Below are 14,743 nucleotides of genomic sequence, written 5' to 3' on the forward strand. Positions count from 1 at the left end.
CAGGGATCTGTATGAGATCATCAACAAATTGCAATCTATTCTAATGAACCGGATGAAGGAGATGGAGCTCAGTTTGCTCATGCACCAGGATAGTCATTCAATAAGATGTCAAATGGAGACAGAGCGTCTGCAATGGGATACAGACAGGGGGAGGGTCAGATCGTCTGCAATGAGATACAGACAGGGGAGGGCAGATCGTCGGTAATGGGATACAGACAGTGGGAGGGCAGAGCGTCTGCAATGGAATACAGACAGGGGGAGGGCAGGTCGTCTGCAATGGGATACAGGAGAAAGTGAGGTCGCCTTCCTGACCTGCAGTCTTCTTCTTGACCTCTCCGCCTCCATCCTACTCCGACCTATCACCCTCACCTTGACCTCTTTCCACCTATCACATTTCCAACGCCCCTCCTCCAAGTCCCTCCTCCCTACCTTTTATCTTCTCCTGCTGAACACTCTCTGCTCATTCCTGAAGAAGGGCCTGTGCCCGAAACGTCGAATCTCCTGTTCCCTGGATGCTGCCTGACCTGCTGTGCTGTTCCAGCAATAAAGTTTCAACAATGATGAAGGCATATGTACTGCATGCCTTCTTGACCACCTTATCCACGTATGTTGCCACTTTCGGGAAGCTGTGGACCAGATCCCTCGAGTCTAGGTAATTTTGACAGGCAGATAGCACCATTAGAAGCTGAAACCATGCATGATGCTGTTAGAAAAATTATTCTTTTTGATTCATTTAAAATCTCATTTCCTCTTATAATAAGAACCCATGTTGAAGATCATAATTTTCCTTTTGGTCCAATTGGCATGTTGTAGCCAAAATAGTTAAAATAATTATCTGTGGATGGCGTTGAATCCTAAGGAATGATTTAGCATGAGCAAAAAGTTATACCTTTGCTTTTACTCGTGGTATTTCCAATTGAGATGAAGAGGTGAAACGGTTGCAAGAACAGATTCTCAGTATTATTCCATTGTGTGTAGTGACCATACCAGTGGCTAAACCAAGTCCATCACTAGGAGTCACAGTAACACCATAGGCAGATGTTAAGGTGATACTTTATTCAGGAATAAAAATAGATCAAAAGAAGTACTCAACATGTCTTTATTAATTGAGGCTCAGGAAGCAGACCTATATTTAAGTTAGCAAGTCGAGAAATCTCACACAGAAGCTGAAGCTGAAGAAATCCCAGAGTGTGTTCCTGTATAAAAACTGAGTTCTAATCAGGATGAGGATTAGGATCTTCATAAATCTGCAATTGAAGATTGGGCAATTGATGATCAAATTGTGGTATTGCCTAGATATCCTAAAAAGATATTATGAGGAACATATCATAATATGGAAACCATTAGTATGAATAACTCAGAATTTTACATAGCCAGAACTTCATTAAGACAGTTCTGTAAAACATGATTTACATGTCAGGAGATAGGAAAAGCTTACCATGTGATCAAGCTAGCACCTTTACACCCGTACCAGTTTTTCAAGAAGCATTTCTTAGAGTGTTAGTGGATTGTGTAGGACCAGTATGAAAAACAAAAGCAGGACATCAGAAAGTGGATTTGACGAACCAGTTCCCAGTAGCTATTTCGTTAAGGATAATTAAAACTAGAGTAGTAGCAGAAAAGTTAGTTATTTTTACTCATTATGGACTACTAATTGATATATAATCTGATCATGGTTCTAACTTTATGTCAAAGGTTTAACAGGAAATCACGAGCAGTTTGGGTACAAAATAACTTATGTCAACCGCATATTATCCATAAACACAGGGACCTTTGGACTCTTAAAATCATGATTATGGCATGCTACCATGAATATTCACAAAATTAAGACAAAGGATTTGATTTCACAATATTTGCTATGAGAGATTCCCTCAGATAAATCTACTAGGTTTAGTCAATTTATGGTTATAAGGTTACAGGTTGATCAAAATTGATTGGGGGCAGTTCTTGAACCAATGAGACAATGCTCAATGTTGGATTACCAAAAGGACTCACAGCAGTAAGTAACTTAGCCCAAGAGCATTTGGAAGTTTCACAGGTGAAAATAAAAGAATGGCCAGATAAATATTCAGCCTCTGACACGCTCTTGTAACCAAAATGTTTATATGGCAAGTCCAGTTCAGTTTCTCGTCAATAATCCCTCGGATGTTGACATAAGAAAATTAGCAATTGTAATGCCATTGAACATCAAGAGGCGATTGCTAGATTCTTGCTTGTTGGAGGCAGTAAGTGCCTGATGGGAGTATCATTTGACACTTATCAATAGATCTTGTTGCATTTGGACATAGATTGCTTTAACATCTGCGAAGTCGTGAATGGTGCTGAACTTCATGCAATCATCGGTGAACATCCCCACTTCTTATCTTACAATAGTGAAGGCCATTGATGAAGCTGTTGAAGATGGTTGGGGTTTGGACATTACCTTGAGGAACTCCTGCAATGATGTTCTTGGCCTGAGATGATTTGAGCTGTAACAACCACAATCAAGTGGGTGAGAAATGGAAAAGGCAAAGGACTGACCATGAGGGAATACCAGATAAAATAGTGCAGGAGAGGAAAAAGACGTTATTGCAGTTGATCCTGTAGCTAGGATTTGATAGGTAAGAATGGAACTATACAGGAGCACCTCACTAAGCTGCGTGATGGAGGATTGGTGAGAGATGAAAATTTACAATTCAACTGTTTCAAGGGCTGCAGATATTGCATTTTTCCATAATACCATGGGGGTCATACAGTCCTGTGTGTACACAAAGTTGTGAAGCAATACTTTCTTTTCAAATGGATTATTATTAAAAACAGCACTGATACTAAAGTACCTGAATCTCAGCTGAGTCACTTGATTGAACAGTTTAAAACTGAATACCCTTTTTAAAAATTGGAAGTACACATATATAATTTTAAGGAATTTCTCCTACCCCATGTTCTAGATGTTTTATTTTTATTCTTGACTCACCAACTGCTTAAAATGAATTTACACAAGTGTTCATATTAGGTTGAAGCAAGTCCATAGGCTCAATGGCTCTTATCTTCTTTGTGAAAATGCTTCCACCTTTCCATCTCCTTCTCTTTCTAGAAGACCCTTTCATAAAGCCACCTTTGAAATGTTTTATTCTTTAACTCAGCATCCTTTTTTTCCCTATGAAGTGCCTTGGGACATTTTCTACATTAAAGGCATGATATACGTTTTTTAAAAATGTTAGCTTTGCCTGTCCAACAGTTGGCTAATAGTGATGCTGCAACTATGGAATTATTGTCTAAGTAGAGGCAACAAAAGTGAAATAGAACAATAAATGGTAAACCATCATTCCAATTCAGTCTTCATTGAAGCTTTGAATGCTCTAACTCCAAACTCATTAAGTCTCAACTGAAATATGTGAACGTTGTGCAATCACCACTGAATATCCCACTTCTGACCTTCTGATCCAGTGAATGTGGTGAAGATGGTTGGGCCTGGGACAGTGACAGAATGCCAAGGTTCAAGTCCAGATTACTCCAAAGCTGTGTCATGACACCTTTGAACAGGTCAGTCATAAATGTCTATCTTGAGGACTCCTGCAGAAATATGTGTTCTTATTTTATTGCAACTAAAATGAATGGGCCCATCAATGTGAAGCAAACTTGCTTGTCCAAATTACCCTTCAAGAAAGTATGCTTGCATTGCCTTGTATTAAATAGTACCTTGCTACTGGAATATTATCTTTATTTAAAATGCACTCTCATAGTTTGTATGTTCTTCATTGTAAATCAACTATGTTGACCTGCAGTGCATAGGAGTGGCTAATGCATTCAGAATGATAAAATTTGTTTTAAGTTATTAAGCTGAAGGTATGGAAAATATAAAAGAGTTATTGACTGTTCCACTGTGAATTGCACTTGACTGGTATGCGTGGGGATCTAAGGCAGGCAGGCTGAAAATATCTATGGGATGATCTTCTATTTAGTTACGACACTTTATGGCTGTATTTACTCAACTTGACACTGCTTTGGCCTTTCTCCAGGCTTAAAGACTTGCCAGAATACATTCCCATAGCATTGAGAGATTTGAAAGAGGTGGAGAAAAAATAACTGCAAAATAGATTTAATCAAAAATTTCTTTAAAAGCTACAATGGAAACTGGATACAATTGCATTTTATTTGCCAAAAAATACATTAATCCTCTGGCAAAAAATCTAACATAGTTGAAAAGAGAGTTGAAAGAATGATTTTGCATTGGTTTGATTTAGAGCCAGTGTATTTACAAGCACAAAGGCTGAAAGGCCAGCTTTCAGGCAACACCAGGTTCAATAAATAAAGTCATCAGGCTGTGTAACTGAGCAAAAGACCTTAGAAAGTATTTCAATTCCTGCATGCAGGAACAATAAAGTCACATCTTGTGAAATGATTTGTTTGATTCATAGACCTGGACTGGTAATAGTTCCTTAATTAAGCATTTAATGGTCGCCATATTTGTTACAGAGTTGCTATTGTTAATAAACCTCACAATCGTATTGGAGTAATTCGTATGCTTATTTCTCAAGGTGTAAATTCAGGAGCTCTGCAAAATCACAGAATTAAAACTTGTTTTCAGTATATAAATGGAGTTTGGAATATATGCAGAGGGATTGTAATAATAATCGAAGAATATTGAACAGCAAATGCGGAAAAACATCTTGGAGCCAAGGTGAAAAAAATGCCAAAGTAGATAACTTCAAATCAATTTCTGACTGCTGTCAAAAAAACAGAAAGGGGTGTGTGTTATATAAGAATGCAAGTATAAATAGCAATATTAAATATTGTTTGCAGAAGATTAACTAGCTACTGCACAGAACCTTTCTCAGGCCATAATTTGGAATACTGGATACAATTCTGGAATCAACAATGCAGAAAGCTGTGCTGGAAAAGATGCACAGAAAGATTCCTAAGATTATTAGTGGACAAGAGTATAAAACATACGAGAATTGTATGTTAATGTTAGGTTGGTTCGCTCAGTTGGTTAGATGCCTGGTCTCTGATGCAGAGTGATGCCAACACTGTGGATTCAGTTCTCACACTGGCTAAGGTTACCATGAAGTAATCTCCTTATCAATCTTTCCCTTTGCCTGAGGCTTTGTGACCCTTAGGTAAAACATTCACTAGCTGTCTAGCTGTATTGGGAGAGTGGGACTATGACTACTTAACAAGAATTGTGACATTTTTTGATGAAAAAGAAAACATAGGTGTAGTAGTGTCATTATTCAATAATAAGAATATTCAAGTGTTAGCAGAAGAAAGCAACAAAAACTGAAAAGTTAGGATGTGTAGTGAGCATTAAATGATTGAAATGGGGATGAGTTTTAGGAATAATTCAGTGAATATTTTAGCAACAAGCAACCTTGATCTTTTCAAGGTTAAAGTGGGTATTTTAAAGAGCAACACATAACCAGTTACAGTGCTAAGACACCTATAAGGTGCACAATAATCTATAGCCATTTTTACATATCCTGTTGCTTTGAATTTTCACCTCCCCCACTAAAGAAATATCTATTAAAATTCTCCAAAATGTCTCAGAGGCAATTAGTTTATCACTAAAAAAACTGGGGAAATAAAAACAACAAATTAAAAAGCTGCCATGGGAGAATGGAGGCAATTGGCACCATAAAATCAGTTAAAAATAGTCCAGAGTAGCCAGTGTGATGTTACAGGATACCATACAAGACCTTAACGTTCAGACTCACAGCTTAAAGAATATCTTTTTTATTTTGTCTATGGACTGTGGACCATATCTTTTAGCACTGCTAATTAACTGTAGCTTTGGTAGATTGTGATCCCAATACCCAGCACCCATTGACAGTATGCAATGAGTCAGCTAAAAAAGAATAAAAGTAAGTTGAAAGATGACTGAATCAATTGTGAAGTTTTTGATAGAAAATCTTGAGCCCTGGCCAAAATAAATTGTTATGTGGGAACTGAGTTGCTGCTTGTTGAAAATTTCGAGTACATCAGCTCATGAAAATATTTGGTCCATATGCAACAGAAAACTTAGTCATTAGAAAGAGGAAATAAGAGGCTGGGAGATCACAAGTTGCAGGAGATCGTGTACAGTGAAGGTCAACATCCTTCAACATATATTGTTTCTGAGGACTTTGTCCTTGGCTCAGAAGGTTTTAATAATTGACACTATCATAAACACAAACACACAAAAAAGAATCCAGCAGACTCTGGAAATACTCAGTAGGACAGCATTAGGATTAATGATATTTCATCAGAACTATGATGATAATTGTTGTTGTACCAACAACATTAGCAGTACTAGTATTTAAGATGTGTTGACGATAGAATTAGGTGAAAGTGAGGACTGCAGGTGTTGGAGATTAGAGTCAAGAGTGTGCTGCTGGAAAAGCACAGCAGGTCAGGCAGCATCCTTTCATCAGGAATGAGGCTGTGAGCCAAGGGTGTGGTGAGATAAATGGGAAGGGGAGGGGCTGGAGGGAAGGGAGCTGAGAGTGTGATAGGTAGATGGAGGTGGAGTAAAGGTGATAGGTCAGAGGGGAGGGTGGAGCGGATAGGTGGGAAGGAAGATGGACAGATAGGACAGGTCATGAAGGCGGTTGCCGAGTTGAAAGGTTGGAACTGGGATAAGGTGAGAAGGGAAATGAGGAAACTGGTGAAATCCACGGGAGGAGGTGTAGGTGCAGGTTTTGCAATTCCTGCAGCGGCAGGGGAAGTTGCTGGAGGGCGTGGACCTGACAAGGGATTCGTGGAGGGAATAGTCTTTATGGAAAGTGGATAGGGTGGGCAGCGAAATATATCTCTAGTGGTGGGGTCTGTTTATAGGTGGCGGAAATGGCAGAGTATGATGCATTGTATCCGGAAGTTGGTGGGGTGGAGTTCGAGGGCAGAGATGAAGGAAGTGGATGAGCTGTGTTGGAAGGCATCCTCAACCACGTGGTAGTGGAAATTGTGGTCTTTAAAGAAGGAGGCCATCTTGTGTTTTGTTGTGGAACTGGTTCTTGGGAGCAGATGCAGCGGAGGCAGAGGAATTGGGAATGAAGAATATTGTTTTTACAGGAGGCAGGGTGGGAGGAGATGTAGTCCAGGTAGCTGTGGGAGTTGGTGGGTTTGTAGAAGATTTCAGTGTTGAATTTGTCACTGTTGATAGAGATGGAAGGTCCAGGAAGGGGAGGGAGGTGTTTGAGATGGTCCAGGTGAACTTAAGATTGAGGTGGAATGTGTCGGTGAAGTTGATGAACTGTTCAACCTCCTCATGGGATTACGAGGTAGTGCCGATACAGTCATAAATGTAACAGAGGAAAAGGTGGAAAAGTATTTAATTGACATTCAATGTTCTTGAAAGGATATTATTAAGCTGAAGAGGGTTCAGAAGTGATTTACCAAGATGTTACTGGGTATGGAAGGGTTAAGTTATAAAGAAAGACTCGATAGGCTGGGGCTTTTTCACTGGAGTGTAAGAGGTTGAGAGGTAACCTTATAGAAGTTTATAAATTAATGAGGGGTATAGATAGGGTTAATAGTAGTTGGTCTTTTCACTAGGATGGGGGATTTCAAGACAAGGGGCACACTCTTAAGATGAGAGGAAAGAGATTTAAAAAGGACATGAGGGGCAAATCTTTTATACTTTTATTACTGACCGAAATAACCAATATACATTTGGAACAATCCAAAGTTTTCCAATATCTCTCAACTGCACTGATAACAATTCCAATAGTAACATAAACAATGAGAACGTAAGGACGTGCATCTCTAAATGGACAGTAATATGATGGTTATAAGTCAATGATTGGTGTAGGGAAATTTGGTAGTTTCCCATTATATAAAAAGAATATAAAAATGGGATATGAATGCACAAGAAGTGCAGAAGACCAGAGAGAGGGAGAGACAGAGAGAGATAGAAGAGATACTCAGAGGATAAAGTTACGGCATGGGCCTGAGGCTCCAGTCTTCTTTCTGCCAATCTAACCTCTACCAGCATATGTGTTATAGGTAACGACAGATGCAAACCATTCATTTAACACTATAGCCATGCCTCTTGCCTCTAAGTATAAATCCCCATTTTTGTCAATCAACTCTACTTCTCCTTAAACTACCCTTTTACTATCAATATGGTGATAGAGGAATATGGAATTTCCTTTCATCTCAGCTGCCAGTCTTTTCTCATAACCTCTCTTTGCATCTCATATTTGCTTTATCATTTCTCTTTTGAATCATCTATTATCAACTTGACTCTCAACTGTATTTATGACTTGACACTATAAACACTTTTTCTTCTTTCACTTAATTTCTCTCTCCAGGTAGGTTTTGATTTGTTTGTCGTACCTTTTGAAGGAATAGACTCAATATGCTCAGAGCATCTCTTTTAAAGGTAGTCCATTGTTCGTCTACTGGTTTTCCACCAAACTTTTATTCCAGTTTAACTGGCCCAGCTTTGTTCTTGCACCACTGAAATTTGCTCTCAGTCAGTTGATTATTCTTGCTCTGGATTGACCAATGTTGTTTTCTGCCATCATCATAAACATTTGATACAATGATCTAATTTAATCTAATCATCATATCAGCACAAACTCAATAGGCCAAAAGGCCTCTGCTGTATTATATGACTCCATGACTGTAGTGACAACTCTTCACCAAATGATAAAGGTTCGAGTGTAATTTGGCAAATTGAATGCGAAATTAACTTAAGTGGTAAGAGACAGAGGGTAGTGGTAGAAGGCTGTCTGTGTGACTGTGTCAGTGTCTAGTGGCATACTACAGTACTCATTGCTGGATCCCTTATTATGCATGGTATATATAAAGAATGTAGAAGAAAATGGAGGGGGAGATGATCAATGAGTCTAGTCAGATTGGTCAAGATTGGTTACTAATGAAGAAGACCGTTTTAGGATACAGAAGGATACAGATAGATTGGTCAGATCGGCAGATGGACAGATGAGTGGGAGATGGAATTTAACCCTGAAAAATGTGAGGTGATGCACTTTGTAAGAGTAGCAAAACAAGGGAGTTGTCAATCACTCGCTAATAAGTATGATTGTCTACCCAGGAAACTCCATGTCATTGGTCATGGGTTCTGAGGGTCCTTGTGTGGCTGATGAACCTGATCCACATATTTGGCAGGTTTTTGGAAGGTGGAATTGGACCTTAGCCCTAAGATCATTGGCATTCCTTTCTCTGGTTCCCTTGGCGGCATGGTGGCACAGTGATTAGCACTGTTGCCTCACAGTGCCAGAGACCTGGGTTCAATTCCCGCCTCAGGCGACTGACTGTGTGGAGTTTGCACATTCTCCCCGTGTCTGTGTGGGTTTCCTCCGGGTGCTCTAGTTTCCTCCCACAATCCAAAAAATGTGCAGGTTAGGTGAATTGGCCATGCTAAAATTGCCTGTAGTGTTAGGTGTAGGGGAATAGGTCTGGGTGGGTTGCAGGTCGGTGTGGACTTGTTGGGCCGAAGGGCCTGTTTCCACACTGTAAGTAATCTAATCTAATCTTTTCATATTGCCTCTTTCAGCCAAGTGTTCTCAAAGAATTAGGTCACTTCATAGAGGAGATTCCTGCAAGTTGTTTTTTTTTCCTGAGTGAAGGTCTCCCACATATTGATATTTATGTTGCATTTTTTGAGGGGAATCTCAGGAAATTTTGAAAAACTTCCTTTGTCCTCCTTTTGTTTGATTTGAGTTCTTTTTTGAGCTGGGCAAAGACTGTTTGCATTGGTAGTCAGAACTCAGGCAACCTAAACACATGGCCAGGCCAGTGAAGTTAGTTTCAGATGATCATAGTCTCTATGCTGGTACTTCTAGCTTCAAGGTGATGCAGAGAATCTGTCTCAGATAGCATTGATGATATTACTCAAGGGTCTTGAGGTGGCATCTATACATGGTCCAGGTTTTGAAGAGTCAGAAGGATGATTGCCTTGTTCACTAGGGTCTTTTAGCACAGATGTCATGGTCAGAGCATAACTACTCTGTGCTTGTTACATGATGGCGGCATACTGGCTCAGTGGTTAGCACTACCATCTTGCAGGGCCTGGGATGCAGGTTCAATTCTTGGGTTTCCTGTGTCTCAATGAGTTTCCACCAGGTGCTCTGATTTCCTGCCACAGTCCAAAGATGTGCAGGTTAGGTGGATTGGCCTTGCTAAATTCCTCCATAGTGTCCATGGATGTGCTAAGTGGGTTAGCCGTGTTAAATGTGGAGTTATGGGAATAGGGTAGGGTGCTGGTCTGAGTGGGATGCCCTTTGGAGGGTTAGTACAGACTTGATGGGCTGAATGGCCCCTTTCCACACTGTTGGAAATCTATCTCGAACTTCTAACAGCCTAGTTAAGATAACAATTTAAAGTTGATAGGGAAGAGGTATTGGATAAGCTGTGGATACTTAAAGTTGATAGGTTCCCAGTAGCAGATGATGTTAATCTAAGATCTTTGAAGGAAGTGATAGTGGAAATTGGAAAAAGGCTGGCAATCATCTTTCAACCTCCGAATTCTGTTTGTTGCTAGAGGTTTGTAGAATTGCAAGCATCATGTCCTCTTTCAAAAAATAAGACTCTAAAGATCGGCCCTACAAATACAGAGGAGAAAGTGAGGTCTGCAGATGCTGGAGATCAAAGTTGAAACTTTATTGCTGGAACAGCACAGCAGGTCAGGCAGCATCCAGGGAACAGGAGATTCGACGTTTCGGGCACAGGCCCTTCTTCAGGAATGAAGAAGGGCCTGTGCCCGAAACGTCGAATCTCCTGTTCCCTGGATGCTGCCTGACCTACAAATACAGACCCAGTCAGTTTAACTTTGATAGTGGGAAAACTATAGTAGAAACAATAATTTGAGAAAGAGTTAATAGTTAAATGGAAAAATTGATTTAGAAAATTCAGCATGGATTTGTTAAGGCAAAATAATGTCCAACTAACTCGCTGAAGGTTTTTGAAGAGATAAAAATAGACAGCTGATGAGAGGAAGCCTGTTGATTTGGTCTACGTGGACTTTCAAAAGGTATTGAACACAGTGCAACATGAACCACTGGTGAAGAAAGTTATAAATCCTGAAGTCAGAAGGACAATGTCAGCATGAATACAAAATAGGCTGAGGAAGAGAAAATTAATTAATGGTTAATAGGTATCTTTTGAACGGGAAGAAAGCTGGTAATGGAGTTCCCCAGTGATCAATATTGAGATCCTGCTTTTTCCTGATGGTCTAGTCTTGGTGTGCAGGGGGGACAATTTAAAATTTTGTAGAACACATAAAACTGGAGAAAATTGCAAACTACACGGAGGAATGGATGGTAAACTGACAGATGGAGCTCAATGCAGAGAGTTGTGAAGTGATGCACTTTGGTACTTAATACTGTAAAATAAAATAAATAAGGGATATGCAGGAGCAGAGGCACCTGGGTCTATATCTACATTAGTCATTAAAAGTGGCAGGACTAATGGAGGGAGCTGTTCATAAAGCAGTCAATATTCTAGGCTTCATGAATAGATACCTAGTGGACAAGAGGTTATGAGGAACTTGTATAAGAGAATGGATAGCCCTCAAGTGAAGTGTTCTGTATGATTCTGAGTGCCACAATATAGGGAGGATGTGATGACATTGAAAAGGATTTAGATGAGACTTATGAGAATGACTCCAAAGAAGAGACACTTCAAAATTGAGGATAGATTGGAGAATTGTGAGTATTTTCCTTGGAGAGAAGGCTACCTTGAGATTTGATAGAAGTTTTCAAAATCATGAGATGTCTGGATAGAGTGAAGAGGGGGAAACTGTTCTGACTCATAAATGGATAGAGAACTAGAAGTTACAGTTTCAAAGTGACTTGCAAAAGAACCAAATATGAAGTGAGAAAGAACATTTTCACCCAGTGAGTCGTTAAGAGTATGGAATGCACTGCTTGGAAATGTGGTGGAGGCAGTTTCAAATGAAGGAATCATGAGGCCTATGGATGGTTATTTAAACAGAAGCAATATGCACTGAAATAATTTCACAGAGGTCAGCATCTCTTCACTAAGTCACCCTTTATTTACACATGGAGAGTCTTTGACACTGATCTAACTCTCTGAGTGAACAGGAAGCCTGGCTCACCTGCTCTTATCTGTCAGCCATAATCAGGATCTCATATTCTATGATGTCCACCTGGCTGACCTTATTACAATGCATGGTTAAGGGGAGAAAGCAGATTTGGCATTAAGTTGAAATGTTCAGCGAGCCAGTGCAATCACAATGGGCTGAACGGCTTCCTTCTGCAACACAACAATTCTGTGATTCTATTCAATATGTATTTAAATGAATTTAAAGTTTCAGCTGCTCTGATGGGATTTGAATTTTTGTTTTCTGATTATTATTCTAGGCCTCTGGACTGCTAGTCAAGTAGGATAATCATTATGTTACTACACCCAAACATACCACTTGTTTGTGCTGCATAAAGTTTAATAGTTAGAGTATAGTAAGCTGAATAAAGGTTAATCACTATCATTAACATGATTTAATGTTCAATCACTTGGATATTAGAGTTTACCAAACTTTGACACAAGGAAACAGGCATGTTTTTATCAGTTCACTACGTCTTTCCACCAAACTCAAATTGCCAGCCGATGTACATGGGTGACCCCAGCTGGCTGAAATACGTTACTGCAAATCTGGATGATATTGAGACAATGAAATATATTAAACATATTTTATATTTATATCAAACTGTAAGTAATTGCAAAAATTAGTTTATACTAAAACCAAAAATAAGAAAAATGTTTTTCTTAATTTAACATTATTTATTGTTATGTGTATACACATTTATTATTTGTTTTTAAACTCAAGATGTCACTCAGTTTGCAGACCAGTCCACATCCTCAGTTTATTCTAATAAGGAGCAATACTAGCTTTACTGAGGAGTGTAGATCAAAAATAGAACTCTGGTGCTGAGAGGAATGTTGTGTGAACATTTCATGTTTCTAATATTTTCACATTGAATTGCAGCTTCCCAGTTTGTAAAATAAACTTTTTTACATGAAATTGTAGTCACATAAAATAATTTATTCTGTATCTCTGGAAATAAAGACTAGTATCATAAATTATAACTTTTAAGTTGATCCAGCTTTAAAAATGATCATTGTTTTTGGACAGCAAAATGGCAGTTTAGACCTCTTGTTTGCCTACAAGTCTATCTGCACACCTGCTTCCCTGCCACACTTCTTTTGGCTAACAAATGCATACTTGCGTTAGGAGTGGACCTCAGCTCTGTGGCTCAGAAATATATGTTTAGGGTTGTAATTGCCTTGTTAGTTATTGCAAGGAATCAAGCAAATTATATGGGTCCGTCTTGCCAATAAGATACATGGGAGCTTAAGACACACTGACGCAGAGCATGCTGCAAGTGGTGATTGACAAACAGAATTTTCTTTTTGTATTTTAACTAGCCGTATTTCAGATTTTGTCTTTGGCTTATGAATTGACACTCATTTCTGAATGGAATTCTTTAAGCTTTAGAAGTTGACATATCCTGTGATCTATTGTGCACAAAGTTTACATACAAAAAAGATCTATCATTAATATTACTGGTAAGAATTCAAGATGTGAATTCAATTATATGACCAACAAGGAATTCATAGAGACATGGTATGGAGAACCAAGAGTTAAATACTAAATTACAGCTACTTATATATGTCTTGGTACCCTTTAGGTGCATAGTTGTAGAATAATATTTGCTCAATAGTTTGTAATCTATGGATATATAATACTACCTATAATAAGCATAAAATAGCATCATTTCTGTTATTATCTTTCAGGAAAAACAAAGTGTTCCTACATTATGGTGTCTTATACTTCATCTCCTCTCCCCACCTTCACATAAATACCTTGATTACTTTTTCCAAAATGCATCAAACCAAAATCATTATTTCCGTGCCCAGTAGCCCTCCACAGTTTTGTCCTAGCTGACCTCCAACCTTCCTGTGCTCTTATGTTCCTTTGGACATGAGTATCTAATGCATCACCTCATCTATCCACTCCAATATCAATGAGAGATACTTTCAGCCAGCTTTGCCCTGCTTTTTGTTATAGTCAACTCATATAGGCAACTATAGCCTTGATTTATCCAAAGGATGATATTTTTACCAACACCCTCGACACTAGGCCAGATTATTCATTTAGTTTTCTGACTAAAAAAAGCACATTGCCATACCAATTCAGTGATGTCAACACCTTGGTATAGTATTTTGAGCACTAAATTAAGTAGAGAATTTAGGTAGAAAAGGAAAAGTTCAAATAAATTTATGCATCTGCCCATCAGTCACTAACTTTCAGTTTGTTAATACTCAGCAAAAATAGCATTTTTCAGAATACTTCACTTAGAAGAAAGAAAACAACATTTAAATTCTCAGAAAGCAAAGCCTCCTCCAGCCTGCCTCATTGAATTATTTTGATATTAGCCAAAACATGTGCAAATTGAATTCATGGGTGAACAATCAATGTAAAGATATTATAATTACCCTCAGGGAGAGAGGAGATTGACACTTAGCTTAAGTCACATGCTCTTCATTTGACATAGCTCTGATTCATTACAAACTTACAGGCTAATATTTACACACAGTTGAGATAGTAGTGAGCTCTGAATTGGACTTAACCCTCAGCATACATTCAATGCTTTAAAGAGATACAAAGGAATAAATTCTTAAGGAAAGAAGAAATTGTATGTAAACTTTTGTGGATGCTTTGTTAAAAAATGATTGAATCTAGCATGAAACTGATGGAAACATAGCCTCCATCCAGAATCAATATTATAGCTTCTGTAATAAA

Source organism: Chiloscyllium plagiosum, chromosome 14, assembly GCF_004010195.1.
Source record: "Chiloscyllium plagiosum isolate BGI_BamShark_2017 chromosome 14, ASM401019v2, whole genome shotgun sequence".
Classification (NCBI taxonomy): domain Eukaryota; kingdom Metazoa; phylum Chordata; class Chondrichthyes; order Orectolobiformes; family Hemiscylliidae; genus Chiloscyllium; species Chiloscyllium plagiosum.